The following is a 14,292-nucleotide window of genomic DNA, read 5'->3' on the forward strand; positions in this document are numbered from 1 at the left end:
GATTTATTTCCCTTACCCATTATTATAGTTCTTAAGTCCCCAAAACTGTGATCCACATTTATATTAAGGTGTCCACTTAAAATAATGACAAGATTATATCTTAAATATAACCATTTATTTAAAATTAAGATAAAAAATCTATAATAATATATCACAGTTACTCAATATTATCAACTGTGTAGATAAGGAGTACGTTGCAGTATAGATATAAACCTGGATACACTCTCACACTAATTGTCTCATTGTCTATGAGTCAGAATGAGTACAGAATGTACAGACTTAAAGAAACCTGGCAGAGAGGTCTATAAATGGAAAGAAACAAACAACCAACCAAAAACCAAAACCATGCACACAAGAGTAAGTACCAAATCTGGCCTGATGGCCTTGATATCATTAGTCTACACAGGAACATCTACTTGACAGCAACCCACTTCTCTGACAGCTAATCTCCTTATGGTTCTTTCGATTCTGATGGGCGAATGTTCTTCCTACCAAACAGATCATGCATAAGCTTCATGAACTCATAATCACCATTAAAAAGGGTGTTAAACAGCAGTTTATAGACCAGCCCTCAAGGGCCATGATTGAAAACTTCAAAGAAAAGTACATCTCCCTGCATGTCATAAAAAGTAAAAGGGCAACTCTGCATCTGTATATCCAACACACTTAACTTTCAGATCAGTGAGGTGGAACCCAAATTCTATGCTGATGGAGAAGATGCCTATGCTAAGAGACAGAATCTGACTCAGAAGGCAGAAGAACTGAGGAAGCAACTGAAGGTAAAGGAGAAAGGCAAGTATGTGGTGCCTCCCTGGAGAACAAGATGGTCCCCAAAACGAACGATGTAAGGGACTACTGATGTGAGAAGGGCCTAGGACACACAGCCAAGGATATCAGTGATCTTAGCAAAGACCTTAACAAGGTCAGTGAGACCATGGAGAGCACTGACTTTAAGGCCTCTGACTCACTATCTTAGAGTCTCTAGGCTAGGATCCTGCTGTTCAGAAGCCGTCCCCATCTCTGTGTCCCTCTTCCCCTTGTCCCCCTTCAATTCTTCTAATTAAACTATTTGGGACCCAGGGGACAGTGGAAAAACAAAAAAAAAAGCATGCTAAAAGATTGCTATACTGTTACATTTGCTAGTGATTCCCTTTAATCCAGAGACCCTAATTCTCTTTAGTCTGCTTCTCTTTGGGCAGTGGAGAAAAACTCATTCTCTCTTTCACTAAATAGGATTCTACATCATTGAATTTGTGCTGTCGGTTAGCACACCTTTTGGCAATTCAACTCCAAAACCTATGTTTCCAGTCTGCTTTTCCCTCGCAAAAAGCAACAAGTTCCACAAAGACCTTGTAACTATTTCAAACCATAAATAGCATTGAACACCAAAATTTAAACTGCAGCAGAGTTCTATTTTCATCTAATGAGACTCAGATATTCTCTAGTCAATAAAAGAAAGGCAAGTTAAATGCTTTTTGTAAGATATCTTTCCTGCAAGTTTTTTTTGTTTTTTTTTTTTAATTTATTTATTTTTCAGTTCTCCACATTAACTTCCACAAGAATTTGAATTCAAAACTTTCTCCCCATCTCTTCTCACCCCTACCCCAGGACAGCATGCATGCCATACACCCCTTCGTCCAATCTGTCCTTCCTTCTATTACCCACCCTTCTTCCCTTCCCCTTCCCCCCTATCTTCCTGTAGGGCAAAATAGATTTCTATACTCCATTGCCTGTATAGCTTAATTTCCAGTTGCACGCTAAAACAGTTTTTAACAATCATTATTAAAGCTTTGAGTTCCATGTTCTCTCTCTCCCTCTCTCCTCACCCTCACTTATTGAAAAAGCAAGCACCTCAGTATAGGTCATTCATGTATCATAATGCAAAACACTTCCATAATAATTATGTTGTAACAGACTAACCTCATTTCCCTCTGTCCTACCCTGCCCTCCATTTATTGCAGTCTCTCCCTTCAGCTGACCTCCCACAAAAGTGTTTGCTTCCCTTTCCTCAATTTGCTGTTCCTTCTAGTATCTTCCCTCTCCTATCCCCTTCCCCCTTGCCTTGCTGCGGAGTAAAATAAATTTCCATATCCAACTGAGTGTGTGTTATTCCTCCTTAAGCCAAATCCCATGAAAGTAAGGCTCACTTTTTTCCTTTCATCTCTCCTCTTTACCCCTCCATTGTAAAAGCTCTTTCTTCTCGTTTTTATGTGAGATGATTTGCTAAATTCTACCTCTCCCTTTCTTTTACTCTTAGTTCATTCCATTCAACAGTAAACTTTATTTTTCCATGTATTCTCCCTTCATATTCAGCTCACTTTGAACCGTCTATGTGCAAGTGTATATATATATATATATATATATATATATATATATATATATATATGTGTGTGTGTGTGTGTGTGTGTGTGTATGTACACACACATACATATATACACGCATATATACATACACATACCCACACACACCCACATGCATATACACACCTACACATGTAACACACCCACATATATATGATGCATACATGTATATATGCATGTGTGTATATGCATGCATGTATAATGTGTATGTATACATGCATAATAATGCATGTATGTATAATATACATATATATTATCTCTAACTACTCTAATATTGAAAAAGGTTTCATGAGTTACAATTAGATCTTTCCATGTAGGAATGCAAAAATTCAACTTTAATGAGTGTCTTAAGGCTTCTCTTTCCTGTTTACCTTTTCATGTTTCTCTAAATTCTTTTATTTGAATGTCATATTTTCTATTCAGCTCTAGTCTTTTCAACAAGAATGCTTAGAAGTCCTCTATTTCATTGAAATTCCATTTTCCCCTCTGAAGTATTATACTCAGTTTTGCTGGGTAGATGATTCTTTGTTTTAATCCTGCCTCCTTTGGCCTCTACAATATTATATTCCAAGCCCATCAATCCCTTAGTATAGAAGTTGCCAAATCCTGTGCTATCCTGATTGTATTTCAACAATACTTGAATTGTTTCTTCCTGGTTGCTTATAATAATTTCTCCTTGACCTGAGAACTCTGGAATTTGGCTACAATATTCCTAGGAGTTTTCCTTTTGGGATGTCTTTCAGGAGGTGATTGGTGATTTTTTTTCCCGATTTCTCTTTTGCCCTCTGGTTCTAGAATATGAGGGTAGTTTTCCTTCATAATTTCTTGGAAGATGATGTCTAGACTCTTTTTTTGATCATGATTTTCAAGTAGACCAATAATTTTTAAATTATCTCTCCTATATCTATTTTCAGGTCAGTTGGTTTTCCAATGAAATTTCTCACAGTCTTCCATTTTTTCATTTTTTTGGTTTTGTTTTATAATTTCTTCATTTTTCATAAAGTCATTAGCTTCCATCTATTCCATTTTAATTTAAAAAAAAAACTGTTTTCTTCAGTGAGCTTTTGAACCTACTTTTCCATTTGGTCAGTTCTGCTTATTAAAGAATTCTTCTGCTCATTGGGGTTTTGGATCTCTTTTGTTGTTTGGGTCAGTCTATTTTCTTTTTCTTTTTTTTTCTTTTTTTCTTTTTATTAATTTATTTAACTTTTAACATTCATTTTCACAAAATTTTGGGTTCCAAATTTTCTCGCCATTTGTCCCCTCTCCTCACCCCAAAACATTAAGCATTCTAATTGCCCCTATCACCAATCTGCCTTCTCTTTTATAATCCCTCCTTTCCCTTGTTCCTGTCTTCTCTTTTGTCCTGTAGGGCCAGATAACTTTCTATACCCCTTTACCTGTATTTCTTATTCCTAGTAACAAGAATAGTACTCAACAGTTGTTCCTAAAACTTTGAGTTCCAACTTCTCTTCATCCCTCCCTCCCCACCCCTTCCCTTTGGAAGGCAAGCAATTCAATATAGGCCAAATCTGTGTAGTTTTGCAAATGACTTCCATAATAGTAGTGTTGTGTAAGAACTAATTATATTTCCCTCCATCCTATCCTGCCCCCCCATTGCTTTTATTCTCTCTTTTGATCCTGTTCCTCCCCAAGAGTGTTGACTTCAAATTGCTCCCTCCTCCCATTGCCCTCCCTTCCATCATCCCCCCCACCCTGCTTATCTCCTTCTCCCCCACTTTCCTGTATTGTAAGATAGGTTTTCATACCAAAATGAGTGTGCATTTTATTCCTTCCTTCAGTGGAATGTGATGAGAGTAAACTTCATGTTTTTCTCTCACCTCCTTTCTTTTTCCCTCCACTAAAAAGTCTTTTGCTTGCCTCTTTTATGAGAGATAATTTGCCCCACTCCATTTCTCCCTTTCTCCTCCCGATATATTTCTCTCACTGCTTAATTTCATTTTTTTCAGATATGGTCCCATCCTATTCAATTCACTCTGTGCTCTCTGTCTCTCTGTGTGTGTGCATGTGTGTGTGTGTGTGTGTGTGTGTGTGTGTGTGTGTGTGTAATCCCACTCACTACCCAGATACTGAAAAGTTTCAATAGTTAAAAATATTTTCTTTCCATGTAGGAATGTAAACAGTTCAACTTTTGTAAGTCCTTTATGACTTCTCTTTGCTGTTCACCTTTTCATGCTTCTCTTCATTCTTGTGTTTGAAAGTCAAATTTTCTTTTCAGCTCTGGTCTTTTCATCAAGAACGCTTGAAAGTCCCCAATTTCATTGAAAGACCTTTTTTCCCCTGAAGTATTATACTCAGTGTTGCTGGGTAGGTGATTCTTGGTTTTAGTCCTAGTTCCTTTGACTTCTGGAATATCCTATTCCATGCCCTTCGATCCCTTAATGTAGAAGCTGCTAGATCTTGTGTTATCCCGATTGTATGTCCACAATACTTGAATTGTTTCTTTCTAGCTGCTTATAATATTTTCTCCTTGACCAGGGAACTCTGGAATTTGGCCACAATGTTCCTAGGAGTTTCTCTTTTTGGATCTCTTTCAGGTGGTGATCAGTAGATTCCTTGAATCCTTATTTTGCCCTCTGGCTCTAGAATCTCAGGGTAGTTTTCCTTGATAATTTCATGAAAGATGATGTCTAGGCTCTTTTTTTGATCATGGCTTTCAGGTAGGCCCATAGCTTTTAAATTGTCTCTCCTGGATCCATTTTCCAGGTCAGTTATTTTTCCAATGAGATATTTCACATTATCTTCCATTTTTTCATGCTTTTGGTTTTGTTTTGTGATTTCTTGGTTTCTCATAAAGTCATTAGCCTCCATCTGTTCCATTCTAATTTTGAAAGAAGTATTTTCTTCAGTGAGCTTTTGAACCTCCTTTTCCATTTGGCTAATTCTTCTTTTGAAAGCATTCTTCTCCTCATTGAACCTCTTTTGCTAATTGAGTTAGCCTATTTTTCAAGGTGTTATTTTCTTCAGCTTTTTTTGGGTCTCCTTTAGCAAGGTGTTGACCTGCTTCTCATACTTTTCTTTCATCTCTCTCATTTCTCTTCCCAGTTTTTCCTCCACCTCTCTAACTTGATTTTCAAAATCCTTTTTGAGCTCTTCCAAGGCCTGAGCCCATGGTATATTTATTTTGGATGTGTGGGATACAGAAGCCTTGACTTCTGTGTCTTTCCCTGATGGTAAGCATTGTTCTTCCTCATCAGAAAGGAAGGGAGGAAATATCTGTTCACCAAGAAAGTAACCTTCTATAGTCTTATTTTTTTCCCTTTTCTGGACATTTTCCCAGCCAGTGACTTGACTTCTGAGTTTTCTTTCCAACCCCACCTTGCCTCCAGATCTGCCCAGCCAGTGCTTGGGTCTGAGATTCAAATGCTGCTTCCCAGCCTCGGGGCTTTGGGCCTGGGCAGGTCAGTCTATTTTCTATGGTGTTACTTTCTGCAGTATTTCTGTGAGTCTCCTTTAGCAAGCTGTTGACTCTCTTTTCATGATTTTCTTGCGTCACTCTCATTTCTCTTCCCAATTTCTCCTCAATCTCTCATACTTGATTTTCAAAATTCTTTTTGAACTCTTCCATGACTTGAGATTGTTGCATATTTTTTTGGAGTCTTTTAATGTAGAAGTCTTAACTTTGATGCCTTCCTCTGATGGTATGTTTTGTTCTTCTTCATCTGATAGGATAGAAGAATATACCTTTTTATCCAGAAAGTAACCTTCTATGGTCTTATTGTTGGGGCATTTTCTCAGCCAGTTACCTGACTTTTGAGTACTTTGCCAAATGTAGGGTTTACTGCCCTGAGGTTTAGAGGTTTTGTGCAGCTGTTCTCTGAGATATCTCAAGGGACCTGTAAGTTCTCAGTTCCTCCTAGGAGGCGCAATCAAGGGAGAGGAGTTTACATCTCTCCTGGCCTGCACTCTGCTCTGAGAGCAACCACAAGCACTCTTTTCTGCCTTCAACTGACAGTAATATTCCCTCTCAGTAGCCACCACTAGCTCCACCACTCAAGCACCAGAGCTCTTCCTCACCCCAGGATTGCCACTCACAACTGTGATCAAAGTCAACCAATTGATTCCTTCTGGTCTTTAGCCTGAGGGCTCCAAAAGTGGATTCAGCTGCTACAGTGGCTTCTGCACCCTGGGACTGGGGGTGGGACTAGACTAAGCTCTTACTCTGGTGAAAAGGTTTTCTTACTGACCTTTGAAGCTGTCTTTAGTATTTGGGGTTGAGAAATCTGATAACTGTAGCTTCTACCCATGACTCCATGTCCTGAAGCTTGCTTCAGTCCTGTCTTTGCCTTGTGCCTCAGGCTGAGTTACATGCAAATAAGTTAAAGGATCACAATGCTTGGTAGCCTCACAGATCATCAATAGTCAAAATAGATCTCAACATTCCGTGACTCTGAAAACTATTTTTTTCTGCTTGTATTTTAAAAGATTTTGGTACATATTTTTCTACTTCATTCACCCAGGAAACTATTAAATTATAAAAAGGGAATTATTATACATAATTTACAAGCTTATTTAAACCTTTTCATTCATTCAAAAAGTCATTTTCTGCTTTCTGGCAACTAGAATTCCCAAACTTTATCTGAACATTATTTCTTTACTGATGTATTTTAGCAGTTTTATTAAACAAAATAAGTTTTGTGCTGTTTTTGGCCAACAAACTGTTCTTACCTTATATTCTTAACAAGATGACTTTTTCTGTATGTAAAATTACTTTTTCTTCACTTGTCAACAACTCACTTTTTAACTAAGTACCTTACAATTTAAAAGCTGGGTTTTGGGTCTTTAATTTTTGAAGAGTAGAGTCTCTGCATTTATAGGTTAAAAATAGGTATGAACATGTATATGAAAATTTAACCAGACCACAGTTATCTCTGTACCATGGCAAAAAAAACAATAAATTTTGAAGAAGGTAACAAATTAAAAAAAATATTTCATTAGCATTTTATGTTGGCAGGTATACAAACATAGTTAAAATATTTTGTACATTTGATTATTTAGAAAGATTTACAAAAATAAGAGAAGATACTATAAATACCTCAAGAAATGCTTTCAGGTATAAGGATGCTTTCTTTTCATAACAATTCTATGGAAGCAAAACTTGATTATTTAAGTTGGAAGAAGCTTGGGATCTACTGGCATCACCTAGTTTTCTAAAGACAATTCAGCCTATACTCTTTCACCTTTTAAAATTTTGCTACAACCACAGTATCTAGCTTAGATACGTATACTAATAGTCGAATCCTGTGAGTAGTTAAACTATTAGCCATAGACTCATCAGTAAACGTTCCTCATTTATCCATTTGGCTTTTCCTGTGCTATTAAATATGATATATTCTTTATTATTTTTTAACATTCACTTCCATAAGATTTTGAATTCTAAATTTTTTCCCCCTCTTCCCTCTCCTGCTCACCCCAAGATAGCACGTAATCTGATTTAGAAATATTTTCATGTTACTCATATTGTAAGAAGAATTATAACCCCAGAGAGAGATCACTAGAAAAAAGAAACAATAACAACAAAAAAAGAGAGCAGATAGTGTGCTTGAATCTACATTCAGACTCCATAGTTCTTTGTCTGGATGTGGATATATGCTGTATCATTTGAAGTTTTAGGCATCCAATTTAGGAACCTATGTGGTTTTCATTTAATCAGTATGTCATATATAAATTGGAGCATCTAGAAGATCTCATCTATAGATAGTTTGTCTTTCATTTGGACTCTGTCTTGACCACCATTTTTATTTAAAATATGTCTTATTCTTTCATACTTCCCTTGATATTATTCATTAGAGAGCCAAAAGTAATCTCTGTTTTTACATCTTCCAAATAATCTTACATAATAGTCAAATATTCATAACAGATACAACTTTAGAAGACCACTTTTAAGGCAATGTTTAGCTCTCTGGGATCAAATCTGTAATGCCCAGAGAATAATGATGTAAAATGTATTATGATTTTGTAAATAGTAAATATAATAATCAAACGATAAACACTGTCTGGGATTTTATTTTCTCTTGTCTTCTTTGTCATTTCAATCATGTCAGAGATACAGTTTGCCAAGGAACACAATTCACATAAAGCACACATGTTCCTTAAGAGAGTTGAATTAGAAATGGGCAGTAGGAATTGGTTACTACCTGATAACAAAAACAATTTCTCTTGTTATATTATTTTGCTTTCTTAATAAAGATAAAGGAAAACTCGTTTAGGATTCAAGTTTTCAGGAAACTTTTCATTTCTAGCATCATTCTTGGTTAATGATAAGACGCACTTAGTCACTATCAGAGTTGCACTCTTACTTTGAAAATTTTGTATGACTGTTCCTCTAACTTTCAATAGCTTTCTGAAAATTTTGTTATTGTGAATTAGAGAGAAGTCTAAGTATTTAGAGTCATTAAATATCTCTAAAGATCTAGAAATGTTGTATTTGAATACAGTACATTTTTCTGATTATTTGCTTCAATTATGGAGAAGAAATGGGAATGAGAGAGAAAGAGGGGAAAGTGTGATAAATGTTTCATTTTGCTTGTATATTACCTGAAGTATCTTTTTACAAGTATTTCCCCAGCCCTGAAAAGTAATGTACCCATGTTCAAATAGTTAATTAGATAGCACATACTCAGAATCATACACCAGAAGTCATTCGTGAATTTACTGTCCAGTTAGAGAACATATTAATAGAAAATTCTATTTAGTCATATAGCCTAATGAATAATATAGCAATGAAATTCACCCATGATGGCATGAAAGTATTTTCCTCAGGTTGCCTTAACACTAGTGATAGGGAGCATATGTATAAGACATACAGAGAATATTGTGTCCAAGAGTATATGATTGACCAGAGAATTCACTTCTAAGTTAACACAGCGATATCAGTTATTCTTTGAATGCCATCATGTTTCTTTCAGCTGTTGGCCATTATATGGTGTGAATTTTATCTCTGCTTGCCATGTCAGATAATTACATTATTTCTGAGTTTCTGTCTGATACATATTTCTGGGTGTCAGTTACCCATAAGCATTTCTTAAACTCTTTCTTGTGTGATAAAATGCAGTGACTTGAAAGCCTTTTACTGGCAAAGACAAACACTTCTTTGATGCATAGCGAACAGTTATGAATCACCACCTAATTAAGGAAAAAATAAAATAAAACCTAGTCAAAATCTCCAAGGCTAAAATTACCTCTTCCTTTGGTTTCTTGCATCTAGCCCAAATTGGAATTTCATACTCCTCAACACCTATCTGATTGAAGTTTAAAAATTCCTTGTAATTACTGCTTAATTATTGACGAATCTCTCTACTCTTTGCCATATAAAATATGTGGAGACTCCAAAATTATTTTGCCCCAGATAACCTCCCCAAATGACATGTAGATAAAGTTGAATAAGTACAAAAGCTAATCAAGAAATAAAATGTCGTATTTTGCATTTTTTCCTAGTTCATATTACTGCTTTTGTTAAATATATCTGCCATCAAAAAAGAACTTGACTTTTTTTTTTTTTACTATGAACTAGCTAGAAGAAAACTTCATGCCTTCTCCACATTTTAAAGAATTGTGTGATTTTAGTATCTAGGGCCACATGATGTTTTCAAAAAATATTCATTTCTGGACTTGAAAAGGAAATCGTTCTTCCTTTGCTCCTTCACTGGATTCCCTTGATACAGTCAAGCTTATATCTAGTTACTGCCAGAGAAATGTCTTTTCACCTCCTAGAGATACACTATTGGCTTAAGGTCAGTTCCAGAAAAAAAAGAAATAAAAATAAAAAGTAACCCCTCCTCTGTGGATATCTCACCTCAGATATATTGACTGTTTGCCTTGCTCTGAGAGTAAAAGCCAGATCATAAAAAATGAGAACTTAAATAGAAACTACAGAAGTCTCTGTACAAATGACAAAGGTTCTAAGAGAAAAAAAAAAAAAAAGATTTTCCCTATCCCTCACAGTTCTGGCTTCATAACTCCTCCCTCAATTACTTAAAATAATTTGCCTACTGGCAATGTTCTATGCTAGTATATTTGGGCCTTTTGTATCTGATAAAATAGTCACAGGGAAAGATGGTTATTTTAGGAGAAGAATTTTTAACTAAGTATAGAGAAAAAGAAAAGTTGCAGATGGAAACAGAACTCGTTCTAATTTCTCAAATGATTAATTCATGGTTGAAGGCTTTAGCAATGGAAATACAGCAGAAGATGATTTTAGAGAAGTTATGGTCTGCAATGTGATGACATTTGGCAGTGATTTGTATTTTAGGGCCATATTAATCAAGTTCTGAAAGCAGGCAAAGATTTACAATAAGAAATGTCTGCAATAAAAAAACAAAATTTAATCTGTATGACATAAATAGTGTCATAACCTCTATTATAATTATGAAGTACAGCTTATTGGAGATGGAAATTTCAGTAACATCTTATTCAGCTTTTCTTTTGTTCCTTTTCATAAGCAGACAGCCCTGATTGACCCACGGTTTGGTGCTAAGCGAAACAATAAGAGGTACCTATAAAAAAGTTTTTTTTTTTTAAATTTTATTTTCCAAGTTTATGCTATTTTGGTGTCATTAGTACAGAATCATCAAGTCTTAGAAAGAGAGGGGTTCATCTAATCCAATTCACACACTTTGCAGATGAGGTAATATAGATCCAGACAGACTTCCCCTGAGCTACACAGTGAGTAGCAGAACATTAACTCAAACCCAGCTCTTCTGATTTCAAATTGTGTGTGTGTGTGTGTGTGTGTGTGTGTGTGTGTGTGTGTGTATTTTCATGCACCACGCCTTTTCATTTGTTTGGTAAAGTAAACTATTCCAAAGTCTCTTTTAGTTATAATTTTTATTTGTAAATATATTATCACTTGTTCAACAAAGAGTTCCCTGTTTGTCACAAGCATCCAGTTCTTCTGTGCAGATAGTAAAATTGCCCATTAACTCTAACTTCTCAGAGTTAACTGAATTTTGAACATAGTCCACTTATCATTTAATCAGTCCCTAGACTTCTTCAAGAGAATAACTCAGAAATTGTGGATTGGGGCATGAGTTAATGTCAAGTCAAGCTACGCCTCTCCTACAACTGTAGGTCTTTATATTCTCCAGAGCCCTCTGAATCTCCAGAACTCACTGAATTCGCATGTAATAATAACAACCAAACTAATAACTCTCCAGTAATAGGAAATGATAACTTCCTATAAATTATTTTTCAACTTCCTGTATCTTTAATTACTTGCTATTTTGTTTTTGGTTGGGAAGAAGAGGTTAGAGAAGAACATCAATGGAAGGTCTTCCTTTTTATTTACCCAGCTCTCTTTTTCTACAGAATTAAACATTTCTCAAATAATTCAGCCATAGCAGGATTTTTGTTTGTTTCTTTGATTTGGAATCTGTCTATCCTATACTTCAAAGGTAAGTGTGTTCTTTATTTTTTTCTCTCCTTTCAGTTTTAAATTTCACTAGAAGTATATGGATATCTACCAAGAAATGATAATACAATACAAAATAGGTCTTTTTCATCTAATTTCAGTCTACAATAATAGGTAGAAATTATAGTGTTTTAAAATTTACAAAACACTTCACAAATTTCTTATTATATCTTCACCAAAACAAACAGACAAACAAAAAAGCAAACTGTGGGGTTAGGCACTTTTCTTATATTCATTTCAAACATACATCAAGAAAGTGAGACAAATTGATATTAAGCAACATGCCCAGAGTCATACAGCTAGTAAGTACCAGAAGGTGAATTCAAACTCAGGACTTCCTTACTTCACATCCAGATCTCTATCTAGTATATAACCTAGTTGGACAGACATGATTCAGATTTGGAAGTGTGCAAACATGTAATTATATTCTAGATATATAGCGGATTGATATAAATTTAAATAGCCTTCATATAATATTAATTCATATATTGATCTGTTGCATATGCCATATTAAGTTGATCTTCTAGTCAAAGACTTACTCAAACACATTTTCATAACAAAGAAATGAAATATTTCTCAATAGACTGTAGGCCTGTGTTACATGAGCTCTGGAGAATCCTATTACAGTAATTTCAAGATGGAATAAGCCACCTGGTATATGTCTAGACTCTGACATGAAAATATGTTTTTTCTCATCCATTTTTCCATCCTTGCAATGTGTTGATCACCCACTTAACTCTGCCCCTTCATTGGCGCTACGAGGATTGCTGATCTTCCTCGTATCTCCTCGCTGACATTTAATATTTCTTGTCACATTAGATGGTTTTAAGAACTTGAATCATCAGGTCAATTTCATATGTGAAAAGATTCATAATTGTTGTTTTCACTTTATAAAACAGAATAGAGTAGGATAAACAATGCCACCAACACTATTTCCCCAAAAGCTCTGAGGTTTTTGACTTGTCTATATTATTTGTAAGAGGAATCTTCTTGAAATTGAAAAAGAAGCCAATTTTCATTACATGGTGTAACATATAGCTACTCACCTAATTCTGGGCAGATAATGCAATCATATAAAAAAAGAGACAGACCAATGAAGAATCAAGATTATACTTCTTTCCCAATTAATGGTTTGGATTTTTACCATTTATAGCGTTTAATCATGGAAAAGCATATATCTTTTTTAATAATTACATAAGCTTTCACACTATTGAAACTGAATGACATCCATCAAAAAGGGTGGCAAAATATGGTAAGAACAAAAAAATGAGTAAGATTATGTGCCTGTGTGACATTTTCTGTCATTTTAATGGGGAATTTTATAATCTTAGCTTCCAAAAAAAGTTCATATAGCATTCTGAACTAAACCTGGAATTAAATATCACATAAAGCCACCACTAACGATAATGAATGAAACCCAAATATTTCAAGTACCAAGACAAAAGCCAAACCAATTGTTTTGTTTTTCATTTTAATTATTTTAAATTGAAATATTAAAACTTAAATATAAAATTAGAAAAGACAAAAAAAGCATTGTCCTGTGCACAACAGAAGGCAAGAGTGGCTTCAAAATATAGAATAAATTTCCATTTCAAGAAAGGCTATATAGTAGGCTTTGTGTTCAGAGCTGTTCATCTTTGCTTCCTTACAAGTTTTCTTTTGTTCTGTCATGTACCCTTTTTACTTTGAAGTTTTTTAACCCTTCCTCCTCCAGCCTCCACTATAAAGAAGACTTGTAGAATAGATATATTTATATTCACGTACACATGTACACATGTACATACAAATACACACACATATATATACATACATAGACTTACATATACATATACTTAGATATCTATAATCATGCTCGTATGTAGACATATATATTCATATGCATCTAAGTAAGACCATATTATACTTATTTGTCCTCTTTCTCTGAAGGTGGATAACATCTTCCTTCATAAGTCTGAGTCTCTTCATATTTTTCCAAGCCCACCAACTCATCATTTCCTATACCAAAGCAATACCCCAGCTTATACTCTCTAGCTATTTTAAACAGTTCAAAACAACATGGATACATACGACTGACTTCCAAGGTAGTTTCTCTATTTTTCCCTTTTGATAAAATCTATTTTAGTATTACCATTGTCTGAGATGATTGTCATCCCTTCTCTTTGTTCCCTAACAAATTCTACTCCTAGTCTTTATTTTATGTATTATGCATATCTCTTATTTCCCATCTCTCCTGATTCCTCTACTTTACTCCTACCGACCACCTTGCCCTCCTATTATTTAACCTATTCCACTCCAAGGATCCCTCCCTTGTAGTTCCATTCCTGTTAATCCAAACAGACTTCTAGAGTCCCAATTATTCTATTCCTTTACTCTTCCCTCTAAAAAAGTATCCCTTATCTTCTCCCCCTCACTGTCATCTTAGACTTCTATTTCTTTCTGAACATAGAAAACTTTTATACTCTTCTAGATATATATGCATTTTTCCCTCTTCAAATCATTCTG

General features: G+C 35.0%; 1 pseudogene; it reads left to right on the top strand.

Annotated features, from left to right (window-relative positions):
- Positions 1 to 258: 258 nt before the first annotated feature.
- Positions 259 to 14,292, top strand: part of LOC140512103 (telomeric repeat-binding factor 1-like) — a 57,481-nt pseudogene continuing 43,447 nt past the window's right edge.

Source organism: Notamacropus eugenii, chromosome 6, assembly GCF_028372415.1.
Source record: "Notamacropus eugenii isolate mMacEug1 chromosome 6, mMacEug1.pri_v2, whole genome shotgun sequence".
NCBI lineage: Eukaryota > Metazoa > Chordata > Mammalia > Diprotodontia > Macropodidae > Notamacropus > Notamacropus eugenii.